Source organism: Hyla sarda, chromosome 8, assembly GCF_029499605.1.
Source record: "Hyla sarda isolate aHylSar1 chromosome 8, aHylSar1.hap1, whole genome shotgun sequence".
Classification (NCBI taxonomy): domain Eukaryota; kingdom Metazoa; phylum Chordata; class Amphibia; order Anura; family Hylidae; genus Hyla; species Hyla sarda.
In genome coordinates this window covers 215,344,192-215,358,189 of record NC_079196.1, presented here as the reverse complement: position 1 = coordinate 215,358,189, position 13,998 = coordinate 215,344,192, and the positions used below count along the sequence as shown (strand labels likewise).

The 13,998-nt window shown below is 42.1% G+C and overlaps 1 protein-coding gene and 1 long non-coding RNA gene across 7 annotated transcripts in view; one reads left to right on the top strand and one right to left on the bottom strand.

The window, feature by feature from the left end:
- LOC130283975 (uncharacterized) overlaps positions 1-2,147 on the top strand; it is a 157,098-nt gene extending 154,951 nt beyond the window's left edge. For both annotated transcript variants that reach the window (XR_008846893.1, XR_008846894.1), the window contains exon 3: positions 1,664-2,147. This is a non-coding gene — a long non-coding RNA (uncharacterized LOC130283975). The remainder of the gene's footprint in view (positions 1-1,663) is intronic.
- The window catches only part of CACNA1H (calcium voltage-gated channel subunit alpha1 H), a 531,346-nt gene that overhangs the window by 116,704 nt on the left and 400,644 nt on the right, over positions 1-13,998 (bottom strand). The window lies entirely within an intron of this gene.

The window sequence follows — 13,998 nt, the reverse complement described above, 5'->3', positions numbered from 1 at the left end:
AGTATTATAGTAGTTATATTCTTGTATATAGGAGCAGTATTCTAGTAGTTATATTCTTGTATATAGGAGCAGTATTATAGTAGTTATATTCTTGTATATAGGAGCAGTATTATAGTAGTTATATTCTTGTTTATAGGAGCAGTATTATAGTAGTTATATTCTTGTACATAGGGGCAGTATTATAGAAGTTATATTCTTGTATATAGGAGCAGTATTATAGTAGTTATATTCTTGTATATAGGAGGCAGTATTATAGTAGTTATATTCTTGTATATAGGAGGCAGTATTATAGTAGTTATATTCCTGTATATAGGAGCAGTATTATAGTAGTTATATTCTTGTATAAAGGAGCAGTATTATAGTAGATATAGTCTTGTGTATAACGGGACAGTATTATATTAGTTACATTCTTGTACATAGGTGGCTGTATTATAGTAGTTATGTTATTGTACATGGGAGGCAGTATTATAGTAGGTATATTCTTGAACATAGGGGGCAGTATTATAGTAGTTATATCAAAATCGAGAAGAAGAAAGTGAAAAGACCGCACTCACCCACTGTACTCGCTGGTGGATTGTAGATTTATTCAGAATGCAAAAAACAATTCCATATGGTGGAGGACGTCATCCACCATATGGAATTGTTTTTTGCATTCTGAATAAATCTACAATCCACCAGCGAGTACAGTGGGTGAGTGCGGTCTTTTCACTTTCTTCTTCTCGATTTTGATGTTATCTGATATCACACCTGCACCCCCAGGTACGGCAGTGCTCCAAATCTTCTGGATAGCCCTGATTGTATTGCCTCAGGATCTCAATATTGTACAGGGATATTTGCTCTTTGGTGCCACTTTTTCTTTTTTCTTGGACTTTGTTATAGTAGTTATATTCTTGTATATAGGAGCAGTATTATAGTAGTTATATTCTTGTATATAGGAGCAGTATTATAGTAGCTATATTCTTGTATATAGGAGGCAGTATTATAGTAGTTATATTCTTGTATATAGGAGCAGTATTATAGTAGTTATATTCTTGTATATAGGAGCAGTATTATAGTAGTTATATTCTTGTATATAGGGAGCAGTATTATAGTAGTTATATTCTTGTATATATGAGCAGTATTATAGTAGCTATATTCTTGTATATAGGAGGCAGTATTATAGTAGTTATATTCTTGTACATAGGGAGCAGTATTATAGTAGTTATATTCTTGTATATAGGAGCAGTATTATAGTAGTTATATTCTTGTATATAGGAGCAGTATTATAGTAGTTATATTCTTGTATATAGGAGCAGTATTATAGTAGTTATATTCTTGTATATAGGAGCAGTATTATAGTAGTTATATTCTTGTATATAGGAGCAGTATTATAGTAGTTATATTCTTGTATAAAGGAGCAGTATTATAGTAGTTATATTCTTGTACATAGGGAGCAGTATTATAGTAGTTATATTCTTATATATAGGAGCAGTATTATACTAGTTATATTCTTGTACATAGGGACAGTATTACAGTAGTTATATTCTTGTAAATAGGGGGGCTGTATTATAGTAGTTATATTCTTGTACATAGGGGGCACTGTAATAGTAGTACTAGTGCAGCAGACATAGTCTACATGTTTTACTTAATTGATGTATCTGTAGTAATTGAATTTGCCTTTCAGGTATAGTTAATCACAAGCAAATTGCTGTCGATATAATAAACATGGCTGCTTGTTCCATTGAGCGGAGGTAACACATCATTATGTAACTGTACGGAGAAGCACGGCTACAGCAAGGAAGATCAAGGACATTTACAAGGCTCAAGTCTCTTGTGTTTATAATAGCTTTTGAGAAACATTACTGACTACGGACATTCTTCTCTTATTACAGGCAAATGACTTTGTTTGAGTTTTTGGCCTCCGAATAAATGAGAACAATTTTTTTAACCAGGCCCTAGAGCAGCTGAGACCTTCCCGTGCCAACAACGTGCTGTGAAGTGATAGCATTACCCACTCTATAAACCGGGCAGGAAGTTGCTGCTTTTGATTACTATGAACAGACATTAAAGCTGACATAGACATTTGTTAAAGTTTAAAATTAGTTTGTAGTGTAATTTTTTTTTTTACAAAACGTTCAAGAGATTTGGTTTTGGTTTTGATGAAGAGAATGGATTTTTTTTTTTTTAAATATTGAATCTGACATTACTACTCAATTTTCAGTAGAAGGACTGTGTCAAACGTTAATGGAGAGGGGCATAAGGTCCCTAGGGCATTTTCTGGTGGCCAGTGTTCTAACCATGGCTTAGGCTGGGTTCACATCAGGTTTTCTCCCATATGGGAGCGCTCCCGTATGTAATTCATTTCGATGAGCCGACCGGTGTGAAACGTTCGGTCCGGTCGGCTCATTTTTGCACCGTATGCACTTTTACTACCGGACATAAAACCGTGGTTGACCACAGTTTTAGGTCCGTGGTAAAAGCGCAAACAGCGCAAAAATGAGCTGACCGAACGTTTCACTCCGGCCGGCTCATCGAAATGAATTACATACGGGAGCGCATAGAAAGGCATACGGGAGCGTGAGGTTTTAGCTCTCCCCTGCCGAATGCGCTCCCGTATGGGAAAAAACGTGATGTGAACCAGCCCTTAGCGGAAAGGGTGGGTGATAAATAATGGTCTTAGACAGTAGAGGAGAATATGGTGGCTGGTCCTCAGATGTAAATCTTTTTGGATTTTTTGGTAATTAGTTTTTTTCTGAAATGGTCAGTTTTGGGGATAAAATGGTGGGAGGATAAAAAAAGAGCAAAAGGCCTCCCCTTCCGGTACACATGCCCATTATAAATTCCCTATAATCCAGGCCTTGTAGACCTATAGTAGCATAGTAACATAGTTCATAAGGTTGAAAAAAAGACCAGAGTCCATCTAGTTCAACCTATAACCCTAATGGGTCCCTACTGAGTTGATCCAGAGGAAAGCAAAAAACCCTCATACTAGAGGTAAAAATTCCTTCCCGACTCCAAATATGGCGTCAGAATAAATCCCCGGATCAACGTTCTGTCCCTATAAATCTAGAATCCATAACCTGTAATGTTATTATTCTCCAAAAATGCATCCAGCCCCCTTTTAAAATCTATTACAGAGTTCACCATGACCACCTCCTCCCAGAGAGAGTTCCACAGTCTCACTGTTCTTAAAGTAAAGAACCCCCCCTTATATATTTATACATAGTTATTAGTTCTCCCCTAAACTGTCTTTTTTCTAAACTAAATAACCCTAATTCTGATAATCTTTCTGGGTACTGTAGTCCTCCTATTCCCCGTATTACCCTGGTTGCCCGTCTTTGAACCCTCTCCAGCTCCACTATATCTTTCTTGTACACTGGTGCCCAGTACTGTACACAGTATTCTATGTGTGGTCTGACTAGTACTGTACACAGTATTCTATGTGTGGTCTGACTAGTGATTTGTACAGCGGTAGAATTATTTCCTTGTCGTGGGCATCTATGCCCCTATTGATGCACCCCATGATTTTATTTGCCTTGGCAGCAGCTGCCTGACACTGGTCACTGGAGCTAAATTTACTGTTAACTAAGACTTCTTAGTTCTTTTCTACATCAGCCCTGATTTTTCCTCCCCATGTGCATTACCTTACATTTATCAGTGTTACCTCATCTGCCACTTCCCAGCCCAAACCTCCAACCTATTCAGATCAATTTGTAACAGTGCACTGTCCTCTATTGTGTTTACAGCTTTACAGAGTTTAATATAATCTGCAAATATTGCTACTTTACTATTAAACCCCTCTACAAGGTCATTATAGGGGCCTCCACTAAGAGCTTGTTCTATTATCCGGTCTATTTATGCCACATTTAGCTATATATATGCATTATATAGGGGACAAGATGCCTAGGTTCGGAGTACCCCTTTAAGAAAATTGTTGTATCTAGCTCAGGTTGGTCACATCCAAGAGCAGGAAGGTCCCTGTGTCTAAAGGCACTCTAACATTAATACAGAAAAGAAGACTTATGCCACTAATCTATGAGGGAAACCATAGGGGTGGTGAACATCTAACCCATCTGTGCTCTGGCACAGCCAACGGCTGTCCAGGCATGATAAAAGTTGTAGTTTTGAAACTGCTGGTTGCAGCCTGGTTGGCAAACACTGGCATAGTGGTATGAAACGAACCAGAAGGGTGACTCCTCTACATCAACCCGAGCTCATATCCTCCAGTTCCTCCACATTGGTTGAAGGTTATACATTCTCTTTTTAGAAAAAAAAATCCTGCTAACTCTCGCGCTGATCCCTAAGGTCCCAGACTAAGAGAATTTCACTGTACATTTACTGCGGAGCTTAGTTTTTCCAACCCCGGCAAATTGCCTTTATCTTCGAGTAATATTATTATGTTACATACTTTATTGCTCTCGGTTTCTCTGAAGCAAAACTTCAGCTGCTTCATTTTAGAAAAGAAAAATTAGTCAATAACTGCAAATATCTCTGAGACGGGGGCTACGCTACAGAAATGTGAAACCCTCCGACATTGGAGGCTCTGCTTAGTTGCGCTTTAATTACAGACACCTTCACAAAGAGAGCGATAAAGCTTTAAAGGAAAATGGTCATCCCCTTTACCCACACTATAGTGAGACCGATGCGGGGTCTCTGACTAAGAAACCTACCTTTAGTCATGCGCAGGGTCTCTCTGAAGATCAGCTTCTATCTGTGTTGAATTACGCACTGGAGCTCACGTGACCAGCGACCATGAATATTCAAATCCAGCCAGCGGGGCCACCTCCAGCGCGCAATTCCGCGCAGATAAAAGTTGATTTTCAGAAGGACAGAGCGCCGGACTGCAGTTATGTATTAGTCAGAGACCCCGCATCGGTCTCCTGTTCACACGCACTATAACCCGGTGTATTGGGTTTAGTGTGGGTGAATGGGATGACCGTTTTTCTTTCATTTCAAAGACCTGATAACCTTTGTTTTGTTTTGTTTAATTTAAATTTTTTAATTTTTTCTGGCCTTTTCTCTTCTCGAGTTTGGTTCTAGCATTTAATAATCACCCAGAATCCTGCAAAGTAACTTTCTACCTGTCTTCAATGTGACAAGAAAGTCATTTGGATGAAGGATGGGGACCGGTATAAATTGAAATGTGCTTGGAGATTTAGGAGGTGGGGGGGCGGGGGCACCAGCCGCTCTGTAATCTTGTGTTTTCACGGAGAACAACTGCTGTTGGTTTTAGCAAAACGGCTTTTATTGACAATGCAATAGATTCAGGCGGTAAAGCATAAATACCAGAAAATATATTGGTTGGCTGCCCGCCTGGAGAAATATACAGCAGAAATTTTGTGTTACTGTTTGCGAAAAAAGATTCTCTACGAAATGACACATGGCCAAAAAACTAAAGAGTCTTCTACATTAGCTACAGGGGGGGGGGGGTGGGGGGGGTGGATAAAGGGGAAACTTCTCCTTGTGTAGTAAAGCTGGCAGATATAATCTAAAGTTCTTGTTCATTACTTGATCACGGTCACATGTAGCCAGGTGCATATATCCAAATGTGCCCCCTCTGTCAAAGTGTTGTTAATCTAGAAAAAAACACTACACTTGATGGTCATTTGTGCTACAACGTAGAGACCTGAATTGGGTTCCCGTGACAACCAATAAAAAACTAGTGGATGTGGGTGGTAATGAGGTGGTTATGGGCCCGCAAAATCCTGCAGAGTCTCACAAACCTATGAAATGGCATAGGGGGCTGAAATGGCACAAGGGGGTGATGAAATAGTCAGTAATGGTCAGAAATCCTGCGGGCAGGATTACAAAAACAGTCCTGCATACTACAAAGTGTTGGTAGACATGTTTCATCTCAACAGCACACCATGTGGTAAGACATGGTATTGCAGGTATAATTTGTCCTGGAGTGGTCTCCAAACAGAAGTTGTCGTCCAGACCCCGAAGATCTGAATTAAGTAATGACACGTGAGTTGTATCGAGACTATTGCAGGATAGTAGTTATAGCCACAACCACTGATAACCATAAAAGAGGAAAGAGTCAACCTGGGATGTAGTAAGAACAACAGTAAGAACTAGAAGTTGAGAAGCAGCAACCAGAAGGAGAATAAGGACTAAAGAAGGCACCATTGTCATAATGGGGAAAGCATAGGTGACCAAATGGGTAGAGTCAACCTCAGGAGGCCTTGTAGGTGACATAGGATCAATGTTTGACGGGCCATCTAATTGCTTTATAACAGTGATCCCTAACCCAGTCCCCAAGGCCCACCAATATTCTGGGTTTTTGCAGTTACTCTATTGGAAAAGAACAGGGAAAAATTAAATCCTGGACTGTTGGTGGGTCTTAAGGACTGGTTTTTGGACCTCTGCCTTATAAGGCATTGCTTGTTAATGTGGTCCAGGACCAGGTGTGACCAATAGTTGAATCTAGTGCACCCAACCACCAATAAAGAGCCAAAGACCTACAGCACTCTTCATGAGCTCATGATCCTCGATTTTTTGGGAAACCACAAAAATTGTGTGGCAGAGCACTCCAGCACTGAGTTATGTATTATGTAATGTGTTATGTACATCAGCTTAAGGAAATAAAAAGGAATATTTATGTCTCGGAGCCTCGCGTGACCAAAGTAAACATTGTCTATCTCCCAGACTCATAAATAACTTATCCCGCTTCATTTCGAGGGTTGAAATGACTGAAATCCGCCTGCGGCTATAATCATCCTTCAACAAGAAACTCTTTTTCCTTTTTCATCGCTTGTCTTTGTGGTAGACCTTGATTTCTGCAACAACCTCGTTTATGCTCCTGACCTCAAATAAAACAATAACCCAAATCACCTCTTTGAGGGACGTCGTAAAGGGCAAACCCATTAAAAATTCTAGGTGTGTGGGCGTCAGATCCAAAGTGTTTTTCGACGCATTGAAGCCTGTTCCGTCTCTAAAAAGTTTTCTTTGAGGAACAATATTCATTTCCATACATCACCATACATGAATGTAAACTACACTGCTCAAAAAAATAAAGGGGAAAGTTAAACAACACAATGTAACTCCAAGTCAATGACACTTCTGTGAAATCCCACTGTCCACTCAGGAAGAACACTGATTGACAATCAATTTCACATGCTGTTGTGCAAATGGAACAGACAACAAATGGAAATCATAGGCAATTAGCAAGACACCCCCAATAAAGGAGTGGTTCTGTAGGTGGTGACCACAGACTACTTCTCAGTTCCTATGTTTCCTGGCTGATGTTTTGGTCTCTTTTGAATGCTGGTGGTGCTTTCACTCTAGTGGTAGCATGAGACGGAGTCTACAACCCACACAAGTGGCTCAGGTAGTGCAGCTCATCCAGGATGGCACATCAATGCAAGCTGTGGCAAGAAGGTTTGCTGTGTCTGTAAGCGTAGTGTCCAGAGCATGGAGGCGCTACCAGGAGACAGGCCAGTACATCAGGAGATGTGGAGGAGGCCGTAGGAGGGCAACAACCCAGCAGCTACCTCCGCCTTTGTGCAAGGAGGAGCACTGCCAGCATGCCACAAATGTGCATGTGTCCACTCAAACAGTCAGAAAAAGACTCCATGAGGGTGGTATGAGGGCCCGAGGTCCACAGGTGGGGGTTGTGCTTACAGCTCAACACCGTGCAGGATGTTTGGCATTTGCCAGAGAACACCAAGATTGGCAAATTCGCCATTGGCGCCCTGTGCTCTTCACAGATGAAAGCAAGTTCACACTGAGCACATGACAGAGTCTGGAGATGCCATGGAGAACGTTCTGCTGCCTGCAACATCCTCCAGCATGACTGGTTTGGCGGTAGGTCAGTAATGGTGTGGGGTGGCATTTCATTAGGGGAACCGCACAACCCTCCATGTGCTTGCCAGAGGTAGCCTGACTGCCATTAGGTACCGAGATGAGATCCTCAGACCCTTGTGAAAATGTATGCTGGTGCAGTTGGTCCTGTGTCAGCAGTTCTTGCAAGAGGAAGGCATTGATGCTATGGACTGGCCCGCCCGTCCCCAGACCTGAATTAGATTGAGCACATCTGGGACATCATGTCTCGCTCCATCCACCAACGCCCCATTGCACCACAGACTGTCCAGGAGTTGGTGGATTCTTTAGTCCAGGTCTGGGAGGACATCCCTCAGGAGACATCAGTCACCTCATCAGGAGCATGCCCAGGTGTTTTCTTGGGAGGTCATATGGGCACGTGGAGGCCATACACACTACTGAGCCTCATCTTGACTTGTTTTAAAGACATTACATCAAAGTTGAATCAGCCTGTAGTGTGGTTTTCCATTTTGATTTTGAGTGTGACTCCATATCCAGACCTCCATGGGTTGATAAATTTGATTTCCATTGATAATTTTTTGTGATTTTGTTGTCAGCACATTCAACTATGTAAAGACAAAAGGATTTCATACGATTAGATCATTCACTCAGATCTAGGATGTGTTATCTTAGTGTTCCCTTTATTTTTTTGGAGCAGTTTATGTATTTACTATGTATTTGAAGTGGCATTCTTATCAAAGGGGAGGAGGCAAATGGGGGATGCGGCGATCTCTTCCAAGAGAAGAATAATTACCAGGTAATGGCACATGGTTAGCACAGCAGTCTAATTAATAGAGGGTTTTGCCGGTAATTACCTTAGCCCCCAACTGACTGTCAGACAAGGGTTAAAATAATAATGAGACTTGTGGCGGAGATGACCCTACCGGTTATTTGTCTGCCGAAACCGAGACACAAAACAAGCTTCTCATTTAACAGTATTAGATTTGCCCGAGTGTTCAACAGAGCAGGCACTTGTTCTAATGACTGCGACTATGGCGAGCCACCCACCGCTAATGAAGAAACCCAGAAATGAAGCTCCATGTGCGGCGGTGAGAAAGAAGATTGCGAAAGCCATGATTGACTTGTAATGACATGTTTAGGAACCTGACTACGGTGCATTACGTCCGGTTGGCTGAGGCTTGGTCTATCATCGGAGAGAGATAAGGAGAATGAGAAGCTCTGAAAGCTTTACAGGATCTAGAATATATTGTAGCTGCTCTGGTTTACTGTGTGTATAATAAATAATGCTTTTATAAAGCTAATCGGATTTTGCTATAGCATTCTGATGCATCGAAATGCACAATGCTACATTTTGGGGGTATTCCACCCCTAGACATCTTATCCCCTATCCAAAGGACCCCCGCGATCTCCCCGCTGCACTCGGCATTCGTTTAGAGCGTCAGGTGCAGCGCTGGAGGCTTGTGATGTCACGGCCACGCCCCTTAATGCAAGTCTACAGGAGGGGGCGTGACAGCCGTCATGCCCCCTCCCATAGACTTGCATTGAGGTGGCATGGCTGTGACATCATGAGCGGGGCGTGAGCATGATGTCAGGAACCTCCGCCCTGCATCGCCAGTTATCTGGCATGGATCGAAGTTCGCTCCATGCATTGGATGTCTGGGGTGTTGTGGGGGTCCCCAGCGGCGGAATCCCTGCGGTCAGACATCTTATCCCCTATCCTTTAGATAGGGGATACGATGTCTAGGGGCGGAGTACCCCTTTAAGTTAGGGAAAGAAACTAGTCACCAGGATGGGCTCTTCTCAAAGTGGTGCTTTAGTTTAGAAAACCCATTATCATACACTGTTAGGAAATATTGAGTTAGTGAAGGAGAAATGTTTAGGGCCCTCATTTCTTGGCCAAAGTGAAGAGTGGTAACAAAGAATGTTTCTTGTCCTGGATGGCCTGTATTCTCCTGCATTACATAGACAACATATTGAGGTGAATAGGCAAACTGTAATGCTTCACTTGTACTGTGGTGGCACTGTAGGGAAATGTAACACTTATTCCAGGGATTCCCCATAGATTGATACTGATCACTGGTGGTCCCAGAAAGAGGACACTTTGTAATCAGAATATTGTCATGGGGCTCTTCTTTAAAGGGGTTACCCCAAGATTACAACATGCATCCACAGGATAGGTTACAACATTTCAGTTGGGTCCTTTGTCACCTGAGTGAATGGACCAGTGGTTAAACATACGTGATGCTCCCCCATTCACTCACTGCTGCCGAGTACTTTAAACAGCTATCCCTGTCAGTTGTACAGAAAGTAATTGCAATGGGCATGCATGACCAGCACAATATTCTCATTCTTTTGATCAATGGGAGTCCCAGTGGTCAGACCCCCACTGATCTTATTCTTATCCCCTATCTTGTTGATTGCTGATAAACTGTAATAAGAATAGTCCACTGCAACAGTAGATTAATTTTTCATTTGCACATCAAAGTCTACGTAGAGACTGTCAACATGACGTTGAGAGGTATGAGGTGTAGCAGATATATAGTTTGATGTTTAGGTCCATTTAGGACCTTTTTCATGCCATATCTGAAGTTTACAAGAAGTGAATAGATACTGGTTCCAGCCGGAAGAGGATTGTATTATAATGTGACTCCAATTGGCACAGCTGAATGGCTAAGAGGGATAACAAAAGGGAATAGTTGGAGGCAGTTATAAGGTGGACCCCCTAAGTGTAGAATAAATCTGGCTTTACATGGTGGCCAAACTTGCCAATATTGAATGTTCCATCCGACTGTCTGCTCTGACTGGAACAGTATCCAGTCAGCCCTCTGTCTACTTTAGTTATGTGTATCGAAACGTTGCACTATATATCAGCTACTACTTCTACAGGTCCACCATTTATGTACAGTCTGGAACAGAATACTAGAGTACCAGTCACTCGTGTTACACTTTGGTGTGCAATAAAGTCTAGAATTCATCTGCCACTGGAGTGCCGTCGACTATTCATCTTACAGCTTATTGATTGCGTTTCCTCCCACGTGGCACCCACCATCCAATCCGAGTGTGCAGGACCATTATTTACCTCTTGGGTAACCCCTTTAATGGGGTGGTCCTTTCACTAGAAGAGCCTAACTCTGATAAGCTGATCATAGAGAAAGCTGCTCCTGGGACTTCTAATAATCAGCTATGATCTGTCGGGACGCAAAAGGTCAAGGCTTGCACTTCTGTTGCAAGCGGTGCATGTAGATAAGAGCAATCCTGAGACAGATAAGCATGTTAAGACATGTATCTATCTCAAGGCTCTTATCTACCGTATCTTGTGATTTGTGGGGGCACCCACTGTTTAATTACCCTGCAGTGCCACAGATGGAGAAATGGAGTACACAATTCTAATTGAAATCAATGGGCTGCTGGGTCCTCCAGAGAGAACAGAGGTGTTTTTGTATATACTTGCTGCAGCTCTGGCTAATAAATGAGGGGATTGAATGGGGGGACTTCTCACTATTAACTATTACTTTATTTTCTCATAGGGTATTTTAAAATGTTTTGATATTGTAGTAATATTCTGTGACGTGATCCCTATTGGCACAGCTGAATGGCTGAGAGGGCTAATATAGGAGAATTGTTGGATCAATTTTTTAGCCCAAATATGGTACTTGATGTGGTATAGAAGAAAGCGGGTCATACATGGTTACCGAACTTGCCATTTTGACTGGACCATCTGATTGTCCAATGTGTGTTTGGAGTCTTCCCCAACAGCAGATGTCAGGGGAATGAAGGATCGGGCAGCTGGATTTCAATATGCCTAATCCTTTTGTTCTTGGGGGAGATAACAGGTCCAGACCCCTGTCTGCCAGATCAGGACCTTCCAAGTCACAGAAGGACATACTTTCTTCATGACACGTGTAGGTTGTGACCACCATGCAGGAGTTAATCTGTCTATGTTATAGCAGAAAATATTAAAATCCATATACAAAACAAAATCCATCTGGATGACAAGAACAACACACAGCGTCTGGAGAAGCCTATTGTGGCTGTAGACATTCAGTGTGGATTTGTATATGAAATGAATGGGGAGCGCCCGGGGGAGGGGGCGCTTAGCTGTATCTGCGTGAGACGCTTATCACAGACTGGAGAAAAACTGATTAATTAGGGATTTTTTTGATTCCCAAAAGCCGGTAAAGTGAGATGTCCACAGATGTTCTCTATTGGAGATGATTGCCACCTAAGTCTTCGTTTCTACATGTCATCATCTTTATAAGAAGTTTGATCACCCCCTCACCCCTCAATGATGTTCTCCACACATCTGTTAATTTTTTTTTTTTTTGGGGGGGGGGGGGGGTTGTTACTCCACAGAAGCCAGTCCCACGTTCTTCCCTCCGTCAGTGTGAAACAGCTCCAGTCTGTCATGGTGACTCATGTCTAGCCGATGGTCGTAAACAAGAATTATCAATCCAAATTTCCGCACGACACCAGGGCCCTTGGCATTATAGATATGGATGAACGCAATCTGTTTTCTCTCTTAATTTGGCTACTAAGGATATTTTGCTGCCACTGTAAGGCCGGCGTGTCTTATGGATGTTGTCGATCATTGCTATAACAGCAAAACATGAAGGACTTTATGGTCCTGGCCATAAGTGGCTGACGCTGGAAGGGGCTTCATCTATGATATACATACAGCAAATGTCATGTGGTGAAGATGGACAAATGGAAGGCACAGCTGGATGGACCTCTTCTCCCGGACATAGCTTCTTCTATGTCAATCACTACTGGCCACCCTTAGGCCACTAAGGGTGGTCTCCAAACTGTACATAGTTACCATCTACTACCTCTTTTCTTCCTAGAAGTAAAAACACACAGACAGGCTTGGTCTACGAGAGCCAGTCCTTGTCAGCAGCTCTCAACTCTGGTCAATAGAAGGGTGTCCTATTTAGGGAATCTCCCTTTATAATGTATAGAGCACTGATAGGGTATATAGAAAAGGTTTGTCACCTTTGAAGCATAAAAAATAATGAAGAAAAAAATAGTGCTTCTATATGTTACTTAGTTGGTTATGCAGATGCGTTACATGTCTTTTTATGTGTCTAGCATCTGTACTTGGCTCACAAATCCCTCTGTTCTGCTGCTCAGTCATTCTGACATCCACTGCTCAGAAATGGGTTTGTCCGAGGCAAGCACTGAGCCCACCTTTACTCACCATGCATTCACTTCCTCCCTGAGTCTGCTGTGCTGTGCTGGGTCTCTTCATCCAATCACTGCAGGCTGCTCTGTAACCCCCTCCTTTCTGTTTTCATGCTGCAGCCTGATAGGACAGGAGTGAGCACAGAGGAGTGCTAGTCCCGCCCCCCTCACTTACTGGACTTTGTCCCTGCCTGTGCTTCAGCTGGGACAAAGATGATGCTGCAGCCGGACAGGATTATGTTCTGGATGGTATAGGGACCCCTTGTGGTCTTTTTTTTTTATAAGCCATGATTTCTATAAAAAGGAGATAATAGTTTTATGAAGTATATTAGAAAGTTGAATGTTTTGCCAAGATGTACAACATATAAAAAGTTTTTGAATCTGACAGCGCACATTTATGGTCACTTTTTAAAATCTCATTCTAATGGACTCTCCAGGAATACAATACACCTTGTAGTCCAGCTTTGATAGGGTAATGTAACTATACCCTATTGTTAAAGCACCAAAGCCTGGTTCCTTTTTAACAATACTAAGTTGTAGGCGACACACGAACAGTAGTCTTCAGCGGGTGTGATGTACTGGCCCATAAATAATCCTGCTTGTCCTCCTTCATTCACAGCTTGTGGCCGTTCGGAGCACATGACAGAATGACAGATGGGTGAAACCAGTATTCGGTGATATAAGACGGCAGATTAAAATGCCATGTTTACCCGGCAGTAATCGTACAACGTGCAAACATATGAGTTACATATTTTTTTAAGATGAGATCGTCTGCGAACGCTCACTCCTCCTTCAGAAATCAATATCAGCCCACATCTAAATCAATATCTCCAGCTTAGTGGCCATGGCGATATCATAAGAACCACATAGACACTGTTTTGCCTGCTGAAGTAATAGACAGCACTTAGTCGGGGTGGTTTTCTCTCCAACCTTAATTTATTTTCATAATTGTTTTATTTTCTATAATACGCTGAAAAAAGTCAAGAACAAAAAGTTCTGAACTGATTTCTTTTTTTAAATATTTTTTTACAGCAGTCAAAGCTCCAGTGTTCCGATACA